Raw genomic sequence first — 17,916 nt, 5'->3', positions numbered from 1 at the left:
GCGCTCCCGCTCAAGGGAGCCTGCTCGCGCTGCGCAGCAAACAGCTGTTTGCTTTTCACCCAACAACGACAACCGACTCACAAAACGCGTCGTAAAACCAGGAAGTAAGTTAGCATTTTTAGCACTTCCGGTTCCTTCCTCAAAAAGCAATGCATTTTTTCCATAGGGTTTTGGAAAATAGCTCGAAATAAGGTCTGTGGTTGACACAAATTTAAGAGATAAATCACGTTTTGTTCTACGACATTAAATACATCAGCAGTGACCCCACTGGGGATTTTTGAAGAGTTTACGTGTCTGAAAAACGATGGTTGTTACCGAATGGCTGAATAGGACTACAGAAATTGTCGAGGCCGTTGTACGTCATTAAGCCGAACACGTAAACACTCCCGCTAAGTTTGTTTTCCCCTGTGTTCTGCTTGAAAGCAAGTACCTGCCTATCTTTAGTATCTGTATATCTATATCTGACCATTAGAATCTGTATTTTTGAAATTGTCGTTTTTAACACCGTAGTTTTACAAATTATAGAATAATTAATTACCAGTGTTTTCCAATTTTACTCGGCAGTTCGTTTCGTTTGCTAACGTTATCTAAAGCTAGCGCTACTAGTTAGCTACGCAATGGTTTGTTGCTCTGCTCCGGGTTGCAGCTACAGGTCTTCGCATGAAACGTGCTTGTTCTATCGTTTCCCGGCCAATGTTTTCCAAAGGAGAGTCTGGATTCGTGCCATGAGGTAAGCTGGCGTTACATTTTTGTCCATGTCACGGTGAAATGTAAATAATGGGTAGTGACTGTATCGCCGTTTTATAGATGGCGCTGCTGAAAAGACCGCAACATAAGTAAAGATAATGAATACATCCTATTAAAACCTGTGTGGCTTATATGATAAGTCTAATTAGTACAAGCAGCATAACGTTTCACCATGTAACTAAAGATTGTAGTCAGGGAAATCAGTTTGACATATTGAACTAATAACAAATCACCTCTGGCTGGCAGAGAACTCTCTGCTCCATAGCTTCTCTTGGACGTAAAATCACATGTACATTTAACATTTATATTCAATTTAATATTCCATCCCTCACATACTTTTGTATATATAATAACTTATATTTTGTTTTTCTTGTTATGCTGCTGCAACACAAACATTTCCCAAATTGGGATCAATACAGTAATATCTTATCTTAATTAATTAAGAAATATAACTATTATAATTAGTGTAGCAGCTGACACCTATTTTCAATATGGATTAATCTACCATTTATTTCTTTAGTTCAATTTTCATCTATAAAAATGTCAATAGTGAAAATGTTCACGAGACTTATCAAAGTGCAAGGTTATATCTTTAGATGTTTGGTTTTAGCCTATGTACTGTATGTCTTAATGCTCTTACAGTATATGTGACGGTGTGACTGAAACTAATATTTTATATCTTCCCAACAGACGAGCTGACAGGAAACCTAACACTCTAACAACCACAACATTGCAAAGGCGAGTAAATGTAAATTAAAAACAATTCACAATTTTTTTATTTCTTCTTCCTTGCAGTTAGGTGAAGCTGACCTTGCACTTGGTACCAGTAAGGATGTTCCTCACACAGGCTGAATGTTTCTCCTTCCCTACTGACACAGAAGCCCTTGATTTGCAATGCGTCACTAATTGTCATTTCCCTGGCTCCGTAGGGACACTTTACCTCCAGCACAGCGGAAGACCCTACCAGACCATCTGGAGATGCCCCCAACAATCCTGATAGGGAGAGCCACAAATCTGACTCATGGACCTGCATCTGAGTTGCAGTGGTGAATGCCCTGACGCCCTCACATTCATTCATAGTCCCCCACTGTACAGACAAAATACTATCAAGGGCCTGTTGTTGCCCTAGCACCCTGGCAATAAAGGAAGCAGTCACACCCTTTGACCTCAGGACAGCTCCAAAGTTGCTGGCAGTCAACCTTCCTTTCCTGAACAAATGCCAGTTTGGGTTGGTTCGCTGACCAGTGGTAGCCACCTGAATTGCCCTCTGTTGCTCTTCAGACAATGCCATGCTTGCCACAATTGCCTCAGGTCCCTGATGCCCAACAGATTTGATAATTTCAGGAACAGTAAGTGTTTCCAAGCTGTAGTGTTCCTCTTCTGGCTCGGGGGAGAGAAGCCAAGAAATTCCTGAGAACCTGCCCCTGAGTCTGTCCTTCAGCCAGTCACGATCTTCGGAGGTGGGCTCTCTTGTCAGCGGGTTAAATTAGTTATTGGTTTCAACAGTGACATTAAAACAGTTACTAAATCAGCTTACTATCACCTAAAGAACATATCTAGGATTAAAAGACTAATGTCACAGCAGGATTTGGAAAAACGTGTCCATGCTTTTATCTTCAGTAGACTGGACTACTGCAATGGTGTCTTCACAGGTCTCACGAAAAAATCTATTAGAAAGCTGCAGCTGATTCAGAACACCGCTGCTCTAGTCCTCACTAACACTAAGAAAGTGGATCACATTGCTCCAGTTCTGAAGTCTTTACACTGGCTTCCTGTATGTCAAAGAATAGATTTCAAAAATACTGCTGCTGTTTATAAAGCACTGAATGGTTTAGGCAGTGGTCAAGCTGTAAAAAAAAGCCAGGGGGGATGGTGGATCTGCATGCCCCCCCCCCCCCCCCCCCCGGAGATTAAAAACAAAAACTAACCTGCAATTCAGGGTAGTTGAGTAGACTGGATATATGTTTGGTGCTGACTGCCTTAAGGGCCCTTAATTTGATCTGATGACAGCGCATTTGGTGGGAGACCAACGTTGTACCCTTTTGATTAGTGTTTAAGCACAAAGATAATTATTATATTCTATTACTGTAAAACAACTTGCATGCTATGGATATATTACGTGTCAGATACTCCTGTCATTGATCTTGACCAAGGCACCTCAGAATTAGAGTTGGTCCCATGGCTACCACTGCTCCTACATAGTTAGGGTAAATGCAGAGGACACATTTTCCCACTGGGTGCAAGTGCAACTTCAACTTCAACTTCACACTCACAATACCTATAAATCTACTGGGAATTCATCCATTAAATGTTGAAACAAAACCTCACAAAACATTGAACATGAATCCTCTCTAGTCAAGTCCATTTTAATTCAAGTGCAAGAACATGGATTAAACAAATATACTATTTACAAAATCTGAAAATAATACATATAATATGATATACAAATACAAATAAACAGTTTTATTCAATGGCTACCAACCCAATTCTCCCCTATACTGTAGTATCTCATAGGATCTTCCAAAGAGTTTCATAATCATGTTTTTTAATGACAACTTTCCGGGCTCTTGCTCTCAGATCATTAGCCAAGCTATGACTTTGAAGCCAAGACTTGACATAAACTTCTGGTTTGAACATTTGTAGTGGAGGGCCAACACACTTGATGAAAAGCCAGGCTGACATACTTTTTACCTCTAGCGTGCTTCTGGTTGTGGTTAAAATGTTCATCTGACTGAACCCACGCTCACACTCAGCTGTGGAGATGACCAGTGTGTTCACTGCTTGAAGGAGGGGTTTTAGCTCTTCTGGTGCTTGTGGTGTCATTTCATCAACAGTTTTGAGTTTTACCATATCAACATATTCCCTCATTCCTCTCTGAATTTGTCTGCCATCATCAAGCTTGAAAAAGGAGCAGAGTTCCTGTATTTCCTTTTTTGGCATAACGAACACCACACACATCTGGCCAGTTTGATGGCTGCAGCACTTTGACATTGTCAAGAAAGCTCTGGTACTCTTCTTTGCTTCTCTGTTTTCCAGGCAGTGATCCCATTCTTGTCTCAATTTTAGCAGCCAAAGCATGAAAAAAATGTTGGTGGTTTATTTCTCTGCTGTGTCTTAAATTATTTGTTAGTGGCACCCCTTTGAATAGCTTCAAACCGATTGCAGTCTGAGCCACTTCTGCCGCTGGTCCAGGCTGCTCTGCCATGGACTTCAACACACGGACCTGCCGACTGAGTATTGCTACAGCCTTGGGGAGCGTCATGTTTCTGTCTTGAAGAGAGAGAGAGAATTCAGACAACTCTTCTAAAGCATCATACATGATTCCAAGATTGTGCACAAAGGTGACATTAGAAAGGCGATCTATTAAACCACTGAACATGCATTTCTCTGTTGAACTTCTTTTAGGATCAACTGAGGCATTGGAAAAGTGCTTGTGGATTGCAGGGTACTGCTGCCATACAGCTTTAATGGTCCTGTAACTGGATGCCACCCATCTAGTGCTGAGAATTCTCCCTATGTTCAGACACTGTAAAGCAAGTTCCTCACAACATTCAGTGAGCTCACGGCGGTTTTTGGCCGATGCATGATAGAGACTGTACACTTCGTCAAAGAAAAACTGGAAGTCATTCATCCCTACAGTTTCTTCAACAGCATCTCCAACACTCAGCTCAAGACGGTGGTTCATGCAGTGCCACACCATTACGTTTGGAAACTTTTCTACGATTTTGGTTGCAACACCTGCTTTACTTCCAAGCATTACAGAAGCTCCATCTGATGCAAAGCAAACAAAGCGTTCACTCAGAATAGCTTCAGAGAAGCCATGATGTGACAGATTTTTCATTAGAGCTTGATAGATTTCACCTGCATTGGTAGCAGAAAGCTCAACTAGATCCAAGAAGAATGTTAGGGGCTCTTCACTCATCCCTAAGCTCGCTCTAATATAAATGATCAATACTGATTTTTTACTGTCAGTTGTAGCTTCATCTATCATAACAGAAAGTTTTGTTCCACTTTGAAGGACCTTTCCAACTACTCTCTTTCGCATTTCATTTGCTATGTGTTGGCTGATTGTTGCACAGGAATAGTCTGAATGTAAAGTTCTTCCCATGTCTAGTCCATTCAAGACTTGCAGATCAATATCGGACGGTAGATCTGTGAAAGGCCTTCCAGATTTCACAATCTTGTAAACTGTACGAAATACCCTATCAGTAGTTAAGAAGTGATCCCTTTGCATTTCAGAAGTCAATGTTTCCAATGTCTTTTCTTTTGCTTTTTCCATGGTTTTCTCAGCTGCTTGGTGATAGTCTGACATTTTATGCTTGTGTATTTTCTTACGAAGAGACTGCAGCTGTGCTGCTCGGTTTGTACCATAGGCTGTAACCTTAACGTTGGACCACTCCTCAGCAATATGCAACTGGCTGCTCCCACCTGTACTTGGCCCAACCACTTTCATTTTCTGGCAGGTTAGGCAGCCAAGTTTTTTGCTTTGACATATTAGCCATGGATAATACTTTTTTTTCTCCCTGAACTTGGTAGATGTCCAGCATTCAGGGATATCTTGCTCATTATCTCCCTGGTTATTTTGGTCAGAATCATCGACACTATCTCGCCCTGCTTCTGCCTCCTCCTCTCTTCTTTTTTCTACCAAAAAAACATAAAATCTATGTTAAAACCCCACTTGGTAAGATACATTTCCCCTCTTCGAAAAAGAAAAGTGTCTATTTAGAATTATCAAACCTGTTCCTTCTGCAGCTCTAGGCTCCTCTGCTTCTGCCTCCTCCTCTCTTCTTTTTTCTACCACAAAAACATAAAATCTGTTAAAACCCCCCCTTGGTAGGATTAGCTACATTTCCCCCTCTTCGAAAAAGAAAAGTGTCTATTTAGAAATATCAAACCTGTTCCTTCTCCAGCTCTAGTCTCCTCTGCTCTCCTTCCTGCTTCCTCGCCATGATTATCCTCTATATGAAGAAAACAACGGCATTATGGTTTTGTTAGAATGAGCAGACAGTGAAGTAGGCCTACTGTCAAGTTGTGTTTTTTTTCATATAAAATAAGAGCGATGACATTCAACCACCAGAAGCCGCTATCACACGATTCGGAGGCATGCATCACATTTAAAGCTTTTTAAGTAATACATTTTGGTCGCTCACAGTGACTAAAGGTGCAATTTTCACACTTAATTTATATTATACTATCTCACTAAAATGAATGGAAAGCTTATCAAACAAAGTGCTTAAATCACTAGTGGATACATGATCATCGAATTGATACACAAAATCAGCCTAAAGATCCTCCAGGAACCTTAATTCAAATGGGTTCTTTCGGAACCAGTTTTCATACTGAAGAATCCTAAACTTGGACTATCTACCATCCTTAACTGAACTTCACCGGCTGTTTCAGGAACCGTCAACGACACCTGTTCTTCTCTGTGTTCTTCTGCCCCTGTCGTCTCTGCTTGTACACTAGCTTGCTCTGCCTCATCCTAAATTACATTTAATTTTTTTCCCCGACTGAACATGTCTAGGCTAGTTAAGTGTGTTGCTTATGCGGTCGCCTAAGCAGTAAAGAGCTGTGGGAAACCCTGCGAGATATTCCATGTGAAAAAGAAATCAAATCTGACATTAACTTTGTGAATATAAGAAAGGTCTAACCCAGTGGTTCTCAAACTTTTTCTGTCAGGCCCCCCCTTTGGAGAAAAAAAAAAGTCGGGCCCCCCCAACACAAATAGTCAGGCTCAGTGGCGGCGCCAGAAATTTATTTTGGGGGTGCTGTGGGGTAGCTTGACGTTTCATAGAGGGTGCTCAAACATTTAGGGTTTCCCATTAATGTACCGGGCGCTACAGTGGAATTTTCTACTGCAACATTCCCCACGCATATACACAGTGAGACAGTTACAATGAAGGCTCGCTAATCAGCTCACGGCATAGGGTAAAGTGCTATTTTTATAGGTGGTGTGTGGACCTCACATAGGGGGGTCTGGGGGCAAGCTCCCCCGGGAAGATTTATTTTTAAATATTGAAGTTAAATGCACCAATCTGGAGCACTTTGAGAGCAAAATGAAGAGATCTATGGATACATCTCTCAACACCCATATGAAACAGAACTGTAAACAGATTTACTTTTTCTTTATGGATATTTTACAAATCACCCTTTTAAACGTTATTCTTGTTTTACTGCCATATAGTATTTCATACCTGTTTTTCATTTATTCTCTTATATATAACTATAATGATCATATAAACATGTGCCTCAGAAATAATTGATTACATTAATCGTGACCAAACCGTTTGAGACCCACTGAGATAACTTAGACTAAAGTGAACTATCTAAACACTGAGAGTCCTTTAGCTCAGGGGTTCCCAACCCCCGGACCGGTACCGGGCCGTGGAGGTGTTACTGCCGGGCCGCGAAATGGCTGTGAGTTTATCGTAATATTTTCAGAATTAGATGATCACAATGATAACATATTTAAAAATATGTTATCATTGTTCATTTATGCACAGAGAAAGTTACCGGTGCGCCAATAGGAAGTGGAGCACACAGGGGACAACCGTTTAATCGCAGACTGTTATGTTTATGTGGGGAAGTGGCAGTGCATACATTATTTGAGATATATTTCGAACTCGGACTTCATTTTAAGGACATTGCGGCCAGGGGTGTAGAGCTATTTTTTTTATTTGTAAAACCTCCTTCACTTCATGAAATGGCTGCAGCATCAGGAGGCAGCCTCTGAGAAGTGCAGCACCAGCGTGTACACACAGCCTTCACTGTGTTCCCCACTGCAGGCTGCTACGTTTCACACACACACACCGAACGGCCTGATTATTACCCCTATTAATCGTTGTATGAAGGAAATGTCCGGTAACAAAGGCACATGATGTGTGTGTGTGTGTATGTGCTCTGCTCAGCTCCGCTGTGTGTGTGTGTATGTTCGGTGTGTTTGTGTGTGTCCAACAATGGCATTTGTTTTCAAATTACCATGAACAGTAATTTACACACATCTGGCCAACTCCATAGGTATGTGGGTGTTCCCAAAAGAAGTTAGTTTAATCTTAATCTCGATGTAGTTCTAAATGCTGTCGGAGTGCACCGGAACGAACGCCCCGGTATGACGTTATTATGGCTGGCAAACAAGCCTAGGGGTCTCCCTGACATTTCAGTTATATCAATATGTGTACAGTGGTCCTAATTTGTTTTGATTGTATCCTGGTTTTAAACTTTGTTAATATGCTTTGGATGCATATTGCTCTATTATTTGTTACATACAATGTAACAGCCTGATATTGCCATATTAGGCTATATTATATTATATATTATATTAATATTTGTAAAGCGGTCCTAATTTTTAGTTTTAATTGTATCCTGGTTTTAAACGTTATTAATATGTTTTGGATGCATATTAGTATTTCTTCAGGCTGTTAAAAACAATTAGCCTCTGTTGCCACCTGCTGGTGAGTAAATATTAAAATCAGCTAAAATTGACAACCGGTCTGCGAATTTTTTTTAATGTATCTGCCGGTCCTTGGCACAATAAAGGTTGGGAACCCCTGCTTTAGCTCACTGAGTCTCTCAGTCTGACAGGAGAGGACTCTCCTCCACTTTGTTGTTGAAAAAGCTCCTTATATCCGTTAGCGTAGCTCGCTAGCACCAGAAGCTAACAACAACGATCCCCGGTACCAGTGCGCTCTCTCTCTCTCGCTCGCACACACAAAATGGCTCGTTCCACACACACACAGAGCCGAGCTTTAATGAAACACAGAGACCCAGACGTAATAGTACTGCATCATATTATTTTCGATTAAATAATTTTTCAATTTATGATTTTTTATTTTTTTATCTTTTACATTTTTTATTTTTACCATTTTTCCTCCTGGTCTCCCGCGCCCCCCCTGGTATGCCTCTGCGCCCCCCAGGGGGGGCGCGCCCCCCACTTTGAGAACCACTGGTCTAACCTGACGTTGGTTACTATAGCAGCTAGTACTAGCTGCCTGGCGTTAGGCTAGTTAACAAGAAAAAAAACGTAAGCTCCCAAACTATAACTCTGTTGTTATCGCCTCTGTCCAGAGATTACACATTTGGTGACATATCAAAAGTATTCTTGACTTACCTTCAGTGGTACTTTTTGTCCTCTTAAAGCCGAAGTAGTCCCTCAGGTCAAGCTGTCCTTGTCGCTTACTGGCCATGATGCTTGCACAGGCTGCGCTGCTATCGTTGACGCTGACTGACTTGACATCAATTTCGTGATCGTGATATGTGCACGAGCCCCTCGTCAACAGTATTTTAGCGGCTAAAATAATGTGGACGAGGGGCACGTGACGTGCACATATAAAATGTAGAATGTTGAAAATTAAACATTGGCAATATTTCCACATTAATTGATCAAATAACAGGGGATGGGAAGGGGGGATGGCCGTTTCATAAGGGGGATGGTTTTGACCATTTTAATACCTAAGGGGGATGCCATCCCCCCTCAACTCGACTACTGGGTTTAGGACCAAAATGCATTTCCGACCTCCTGCTAAATGATGAACCATCCAGATCTCTCAGGTCTTCAGGGACTGGTCAGCTTTCTGTCCCCAGAGTCAGAACTAAACATGGAGAAGCAGCGTTCAGTTATTATGCTCCAAATATCTGGAACAAACTCCCAGAAACCTGCAGGTCCGCTGCAACTCTTAGTACTTTTAAATCCAGGCTGAAGACTTTTCTTTTTGTCGCTGCTTTTAATTGAACTATTCATATCTTAGACTGCACTGTAACTTTTATCCATGTATTTTTTCTTTTAATGTTTCTTTTATTAGCTTTTCTTTTTAATGACTGATTTTAAATGCCATTTTTTCTTAATGTCTTTCATTTTTTGTAAAGCACTTTGAATTGCCTTGTGTTGAAAAGTGCTATATAAATAAACTTGCCTTGCCTAATAAAGATTTCATGTGACACATACAATTGATTTGTTGATGGGAATTCATGTGAATAAATTAACTCTAGGTTAACGGTACTCTTGCTATCACTACTCACCGACACTATAAACCTTGTCCCTCATACTAGCCCTGACAACACCGGTAAGCACACCTTCATCTAGGCTGCACTGTTACGTGTCCTGACTTGTAGTGGTTCTCTCCTCTATCTACACTCTTCTTGTCATCTTTGTAAAACGATATCAGACTGGTAATTGACACAGCCATGACTTCTAGTTAAATTCAGTGTGGCTAAAATGAAAAGCTTTGTTAAATATGCAAGCACGCGAAAATCAAATTCAGCTTTATTGTCAAACATTCTACATGTGTTATACATCCAGAAATATCGAAATATCGTTTCCCACAGTGTGACATGTATACATAAAACAAAACAAAAAGGGCCTAGATAAACGTGGTATACATTAAACAAAACGGGCCTAGATAACCGGGGTATACAGTTTAAAATGTTAATATATTTAAAGTGTTCAAAATGCAGTTTCAGTGCAAGTCAGTTGAAACGATCTTAAATTGGCGTGACGTTGAAGTCGTGCGACCCTGCTGCTGTACTGGCTTGTAGTTAGTTTATAGCATAACGTTAGCATTTCGCTTTTGGCGACTAGATTTATGATTCAAAAATTATAAAAGTAGGGTTGACATGTGGAGATTATCCGGCTGAACAAAACGTGATCCCTCTCTTAAATGTGTGTCAACCACAGACCTTATTTCGAGCTATTTTCCAAAATCCTATGGAGAATTTGCATGGGTTTTTCGCGAAGGAACCGGAAGAAGTTTGCTTCCGGGTTTTACGAAGCGTCACTGCGGTTCTCTATGTTGTAGCGTTAATAAACGATAATAATTTAACTGAATTGCAAGTCAAAATACCAATACCACAGGACAATTATTTTTAAAAAATATATATTTTTAGTGGCCCGAGCGGGCAAGTGGAAAGTACGTTATGCTGGCCCGGGGTGTCTAAATAGTGCTTCCGGGCCAGCGGGCCAATTATAATGTCGAGCCCTGCGCCGACTCAGGTAGCCCAGCTGTCCTGGTGCTGTTAGATTTAACTGCTGCCTTTGACACTGTGGATCATAGTATCCTGTTGTCACGGCTTGAACGGTCCGTAGGCATTACAGGTTCTGCCCTTGCATGGTTCAGGTCTTATCTGACGGACCGTAGCTTCTCAGTGCAGCTAGGTGCCTTCTCCTCTGCCAAAGCCCCTCTTACCTTTGGGGTTCCCCAGGGCTCGATTCTGTGCCCCATCCTTTTTCTATTGTATATACGGCTCCAAGGTTCAATTCTCACAAGACATAATATCCCCTTCCATTGTTATTGTTGACAGAGTCACATGTATAGCAATAAACTGGTCATGACGACAAGGTATTCTTTAGCCTTAACTGGCGTGGTTTATTTTCATATGTGCATTGCACCACTTGACCTGCTCTCCATGAGAGCTAGAGAGAGAGAGATAGAAGGGGAGGGAACAATCCCTTATATCTGATACATGACGTCAGCTACAATAGCTGCGCCTCCTTGCGCCTATAGCGCCCTCTTACTGTGGAACAGTTATAGTGCAGTTACATGCAGACATATTAATACTTAAACTTAACACTCCCACTTATGAATGACGTGTATACTGTACAACTTTTCCAAGAAAAATAACAGTTCAAAACATCAAAAGAACATGGCAGTCAATATTACATAGTAGGCAATATTTTACACACCGAACATGACCCCTGCACATTTTTTAAATTTCAGTTTGGAGACAGGCTTGGTCATAGCGTCTGCAACCATGTCATCTGTAGGACAGTAAACCAGTGTCATCTTTCCTTCTCTGATGACAAATCTAATGAAGTGATATTTTATATCCACATGTTTACACCTCTGTCGGCACACAGGGTTTCTGGCAAGTGCAATGGTTCCCTGGTTGTCTTCATAAACAACAGTTTTCTTATATACATAGGTATCCATTCCTTCGAGCAGTTGTTCCAGATAAATACATTCCTGTATTGTCAAGGCTAGAGCCATATATTCGGCTTCACAAGTTGATAGTGCCACTGTGGGCTGTTTCTTTGTTTTCCATGAAACCACTGAGCTGTCTGTACCCATACTCACACAATACCCTGTGGTACATCTCCTGTCTGTGGCGTCTGCCGCCCAATCTGCGTCACTATAGGCTTGAAGCCCTAAGCCCTCGCTGCTCTTTCTGTAACAAAGCTGTTTATCTGCTGTACCTTTAAGATAACGGAAAACATGTTTTGCTGTAATCCAGTGCTCTTCTGTGGGATCAGCAAAATGCTGTGATAACTTACTCACTACAAAACATAGGTCAGGGCGAGTACATGTTGTCAAATAAATGAGGCTGCCTACAGCTTCTCAATCAATCAATCAATCAATGTTTATTTACAAAGCCCAATATCACAAATGTTACATTTGTCTCAGTGGACTTCACAGTTTGTACAGAATATCAGTATGACAATACGACACCCTCTGTCCTTAGACCCTCACATCGTACAAGGAAAAACTTCCAGAGAAAACCCCACAATTTAAAGGGGAAAATGGGAGAAACCTCAGGGAGAGCAACAGAGGAGGGATCCCTCTCCCAGGACGGACAGACGTGCAATAGATGCCGTGTGTAAATTGAAAAGATAATACATTTGCAACATAGGTAGTCCAAATGTTTGGAAATGCATGTGTGTATAATAGGAAGATGAATCCACGAGTATAACCATCCAGGACTTATGATCCAGGACCACAGCCACGACTCAAGATCCAGGACTCGCAATCCATGACACAGGACCGCAGGATCATCCATGACTCCGGATCCCGGCGTATATAGACACCAAAAAGAAAGAAATTTGGGGAAGCTGGGTTAATCGGAACATGAGAGTACACAGGTAGTACACTTCTCTATACATTTTTACATCCGTCAATTTTTGTGCATCCTCATTGTAGTCTAGCTTTTGATCACATGGTGTTTCCCTAGTTCTACACTCCTGCATGTCAAAACGATTCAGGATCTTTTCCACATATCTCTTCTGGGATATTTTTACACAACTGGCAGACTGTTCGAAGTCCATGCCTAGAAAATGTTTTAACCTGCCCAGGTCCTTCATCTTGAATCTGGTGGAGAGCATATCTTTCACCTGCTCTAGGTTTCTAGTGTTGTCTACTGCGATGATCAAATCATCCACCCAAATCACAATTATCACTTTCCCTGACTCTTTTGACTCCTTTGTGTAAACACAGGGGTCTACTGGGTTCTGTATGAAGTGGTCCTCAATTAGACATGTATGAAGCATCTCATTCCAATTTCGCCCAGACTGTTTCAGGCCGTAAATGGATTTTTCTAGGTTGCACACTAGCTTCTCTCCTTTCTTCTCGTAACCTTCAGGTTGTTCCATATATATGTCCCTATCAATGGGTGCGTGCAGGTAGGCTGTCTTCACATCCATCTGGTGTAAAATCAAGTCGTCTTTGGCTGCCTTCTGCATAACTACTCGTACACTGGTCAGATTAGCTGTAGGAGAGAATGTCTCACCGTAGTCTATTCCTTCCCTCTGACTGTAGCCTTTAGCTACAAACCTGGCCTTGTACCTGTCGTGCCCTTCAATACCCTCCTTGATTGAGTACACCCACTTGCCTCCCACTGTCTGTCTACCCTCAGGTAATTTTGTTAGAGTAAAAGTATGATTGTCCTCCAGGGACCTCATCTCCTCATCCATCGCTCTCTCCCATTTTCCTGATTCAGGGGATATCATGGCCTCTTTAAAGGTCTGAGGTACACCACTCACTACTCTGTAGCAGTAAGCTATGCTGGTAAGTCTACTGTCATCCTCGTCACTTTCTCTCTGGGCATAGTCTTTCAGATACTTTGGGGGTTTATGTTCCCGGGGGGGATATCTCCAACTGCATGAGGCACGTGACGTTACCCTAGGGTGCTTCTCGCCATCATCCTCCGGTGGCTGTTGACCGTCTGTCTGCATGTCTGTGCTCAGTACACTAGGCTGTGTCGTCTCTCTTTCCTCACACCCTACTCTGGAGTCCAGCTCTGGCTCCTGTGTCTGTGTCTCGTTCTCACATGTTGTCTTTGTGACAAACTTTACTAACCTGTGCCTTTGCACTTTCCCCTTACCGGGATAGTAGACTAGAAAAGCGGGGCTGCCTTTGTCATGCCCTACAAAAAGTCCTTTCTCACACCTGGACTCGAGTTTTCCTCTGTCCTGTTGGTAAGCATAACACACTGACCTAAACTTGTGCATCCTGGCTAGATCACACCTTTTTCCTGTCAGTGCTGTATATGGGGTGGTGCCCGTGTGCTTGTTAAAACACACATTTTTGGTGTAAGCTGCTTCTTGGACCGCATAATGCCATAGACTCTTAGGTAAGTTACCGTCTATTAGCTTACACCTAGCCATTTCGAAAAGAGTGCGCCCTTCCCTCTCAGCTATCCCGTTCTGGTGAGGGGAGTAAGGACAGGACGTTTCGTGTCTGATCTTGTTCCTTCTCAGCAGTGACTGAAACTCTCTATTTGTAAACTCTGTTCCGTTGTCGGACCTCAGGCATTTTACGCTGCCATACGGAGCTACATCTGCAAGGAATTTCTCTGTGGTCTGAAGTGCGTCACTCTTTGCTTTGAGAAAGTAAACAAACACTGCCCCTGTACACACATCTGTGAAAGACTGCATATATTTAAAGCCACCTATGGACTCATTATTTACTGGACCGGCTCGATCTGTGTTAACTAGCTCAAGTGGTGTCTTTACTTTTTCTGTGGGACCTCTGTTCCTTGTTTGAGTGAACTTTCCCTTTATACACACATCACATTCTTTGTTAGGTCTATGCTTTTCACCGTTAATGTGCATGCCTACTGTTACCGCCTGCAGCTTCAGTATATCCTCGTAATTACAATGACCCATGATCTCATGCCATATCATTACTGACATTACACACATCATTTTCATTACATTCTGTTTGTAGATAATACATTCTCTTGTACACCTCAATGTTAAATCTCGTACCGTCAGGCTCAACAAGAACATCGTTACCTTCATTGAAGAACACCTTGGCACCATTTGCAGTAGCAGATTTGACCGAAAATAGTTCTTGGGGGAACGAGGGTATGTAGAGGGCGTTCTTCAACGTCACTGTACACCGGCGCCCCTCACTGTCTATGAGGCATACCTGTGCGTCTCCTCTCCCGTGCGCCAACCCGAAAGTGCGCTTCCCGTCTGCCAGCTCCATGCTGTGTCTCTCCGGCTCGAAGGTGCTGTCAAAGTTCTTGAATCGGTTCCTGTCGTTGATAATGTGGGACGACGCACCTGTGTCCACGATCAGTCCCTTCCTTTTGGCCTGCTGCTGCTGCGCTGACCAGCTGGCGTATGCTGTCTGCGCCCCGAAGGTGAAGTCCTCTCTTCTCCGGGCGTCGTCTCGACTCGCCTCACGTCCACCGCTGCCGCCATCTTGTCCACAGCCGCCATCTTGCACGCGCGCGTACCGAGCGCTCTGTTCGCGCTTCTTTCTACACACTCTGTCTGCGTGTCCCGAAGTTTTACAGAAACTATACCAAACAGTTTTTGTGCAATTATCTTTTCGGTGACCCTTTTCTCCACATCGCCAACACGCCATCTCCGTCGGGGGTCCCGTCTTTTTCTTTGGCGCTGCCCGGACTTTCATTACCCTTTCTCCCGCCTCCTCGGCGACCGGGTCTTTTTCTCTCTGGCTTTTGTTTAATTATTTATTTATTCATTTATTTATTCATTAAGTTCTTTATTTTAATATTTATAACATAACATAGGATTTCATAAAGTATTTTTTAAATAGTTTATACATTATTCGAATATAGGAATAGTAAATAGGATTACTTAAAATATAGTACCTTATATTTCATATTTTTTTCCCTTTAGACCCTTGCGGTTTATTCTTAAAAACCCTTACCCTTACCCCCCCCCCTCATTTTACCTCTGCTGGTCTATGGCCTTGTAGAGTGTAACGGGGTACAGAGTCGCTTTGATAAGTGGGGGAGTGCATCTGACAAAGAGATAGGTTGTTGTGCTCCCTATCTCTGTTTCTTATCCTATATCTAATAGAACTGCTCGGGTCTTGATAGATTGAGTGGGGAAGCTCATGAGATCTTTCTAGAGGGTTATCAAGAATAACTTTTATCCAATGACCTTTTCCCTCTCTGTCTGTGTCTGTGTATTCTCTTGTTCCGATTAACCCAGCCAAATCTTTTTTCTTGTTTTGTATCTATATCGACGCCGGGATCCGGAGTCGAGGCTGATCCTCTTGCTATAGTCCTGTGTCTTGGATCCTCTATCCTGAGTTCTGGATTAAGTCGTGGACTTCGGGTCGTGGCTGAACCTGTCTCTGCGGTCCTGCCTTGGGTCTTGTCATGCTGCTTCCCTGAAGGCTCCCACAGGATTGTAGCTGACATCCTCGTGGATTCATCTTCTTATTACCAGTGTTGTGCTAGTTACTGAAAACCAGTAACTAGTTACATTACTAGTTACTTCATTTCAAAAGTAACTCAGTTACTTTACTGATTACCTACACCAAAAAGTAATGCGTTACTGTGAAAAGTAACGTTTTAGTTACTTAAAAAAAGGGCTCCCAAAAAAAAAAAGCTCCCATTAATGCCCTTATAGCCTTCATTTAAGTACTGTTATTGCATTGGAGAATAATACAATCTGTTGATCAACTTGACATGCATTTGCATCACTGAACACTGCTAAGCAATGTGGTCTATACAAAAACAAAGATATGTTTCAAAGTGCCAATTTATCGTCGTCAGAGAGCGATTCCGGTTGATACATGGCAAAGGCTTTCACAAAGTTAGAGCCGTTATCAGTAACCGAGGAGGTAACTTTTGTTGACACTCCATACAAAGAGTGAATGTGGTCAATCTCACTAGCAATAAGATTGTACGTGTGCCTTCCCTTTATCCTTTTACAGGCCAACGCAGCTTTCTGGCGTTGTAAAGTGGTGGGGTTTATCCAGTGAGATGTTATCCCGAGGAAGCTTCTGTTGTGGACAGACCAAATGTCTGCGGTGGTCGAGATGTATTCCAGCCCCTCAAATGTTTTCTTTAGCTCGCTATCCATTTTGGTATATTCTTTCTCCAGGTAGTTGGAAAACGTTTTGCGTCCCATATGCCGTGTGCCGCCCGGACATGGTATCATGCTTACTAGCTCCCTGAAAGCGGGTGACTCCACTGTAGAAATAGCCTGCACGTGTTCAACAACATACCGTGCAATGGCTTTATCCACTTTCACCTGACTAGCAGTCCCTCGGTTGGAATCCAGCCGCTGTTGTTTGGGTGGAGGTGGAGGTGGGGTGGCGTCGGATGGCTCTGGGTCTGTGGTCTTAACTAATAGCTTCGTCCCAGCATGTTGTTTTTGCAGATGTTTTAACAGATTGGAATTGCTGTTTTTGAGCAGTAGATAGGATATTTGACCCGCCAAGACACAACTTACACTTAACTAACACATTCTTTTCTTTATGCTCGAGAAAAGTAAAATAGTGAGCATATCTCCATGCGGAGAAACTCGACTTGTGCTCCGCCGTCGCCATGATAGTATTGTTAGTAGGCTAACTAAACACAAACACGCCCACAAAGCGTCTCCGCATGTGACACAGGAAGTATCTAAGTACATTTACTCAAGTACTGTACTTAAGTACAGTTCTCATCTCTGTTCGCCTCGCTGTTGGCGCCGCTCACCAACGTCTGGGAGCCGAGACTATATAAAAAAAATAACGGAGTAACGCACCATGTAGTAACGGTAACTGAGTTACTGAATTTAAAAAATAACACGTTAGAGTACTAGTTACTGCCAAAAATAACGGCGTTACAGTAACGCGTTACTTTGTAACGCGTTAGTCCCAACACTGCTTATTACAGACACATGCATTGCCTAACATTCGGTCTATATGCTGTAAAATGTAATATCTCTTCGATTTACACACGGCATCTATTGCACGTCTGTCCGTCCTGGGAGAGGGATCCCTCCTCTGTTGCTCTCCCTGAGGTTTCTCCCATTTTTTCCCCTTCAAACTGTGGGTTTTTTCTCTGGAAGTTTTTCCTTGTACGATGTGAGGGTCTAAGGATAGAGGGTGTCGTTTTTCTCATACTGATATTCTGAACAAACTATGCTGTTGTATTTTCTGTAAAATGTCTCTATTGTAGGCTATTTTTATTATATGTACAGCACTTTGGCTC

At 42.3% G+C, this 17,916-nt stretch overlaps 1 long non-coding RNA gene across 1 annotated transcript; it reads left to right on the top strand.

Annotated features, from left to right (window-relative positions):
• Positions 1 to 200: 200 nt before the first annotated feature.
• On the top strand, positions 201 to 7,111 carry LOC307019170. Its single transcript, XR_013802588.1, has 3 exons — positions 201 to 730; positions 1,438 to 1,485; positions 1,677 to 7,111. It is a non-coding gene; the product is annotated as an uncharacterized lncRNA (long non-coding RNA).
• The last annotated feature ends 10,805 nt before the right edge of the window (positions 7,112 to 17,916 follow it).

This window comes from Notothenia rossii, assembly GCF_949606895.1.
Source record: "Notothenia rossii genome assembly, chromosome: 9".
NCBI lineage: Eukaryota > Metazoa > Chordata > Actinopteri > Perciformes > Nototheniidae > Notothenia > Notothenia rossii.
This window is presented reverse-complemented; position numbering and strand designations above follow the sequence as displayed.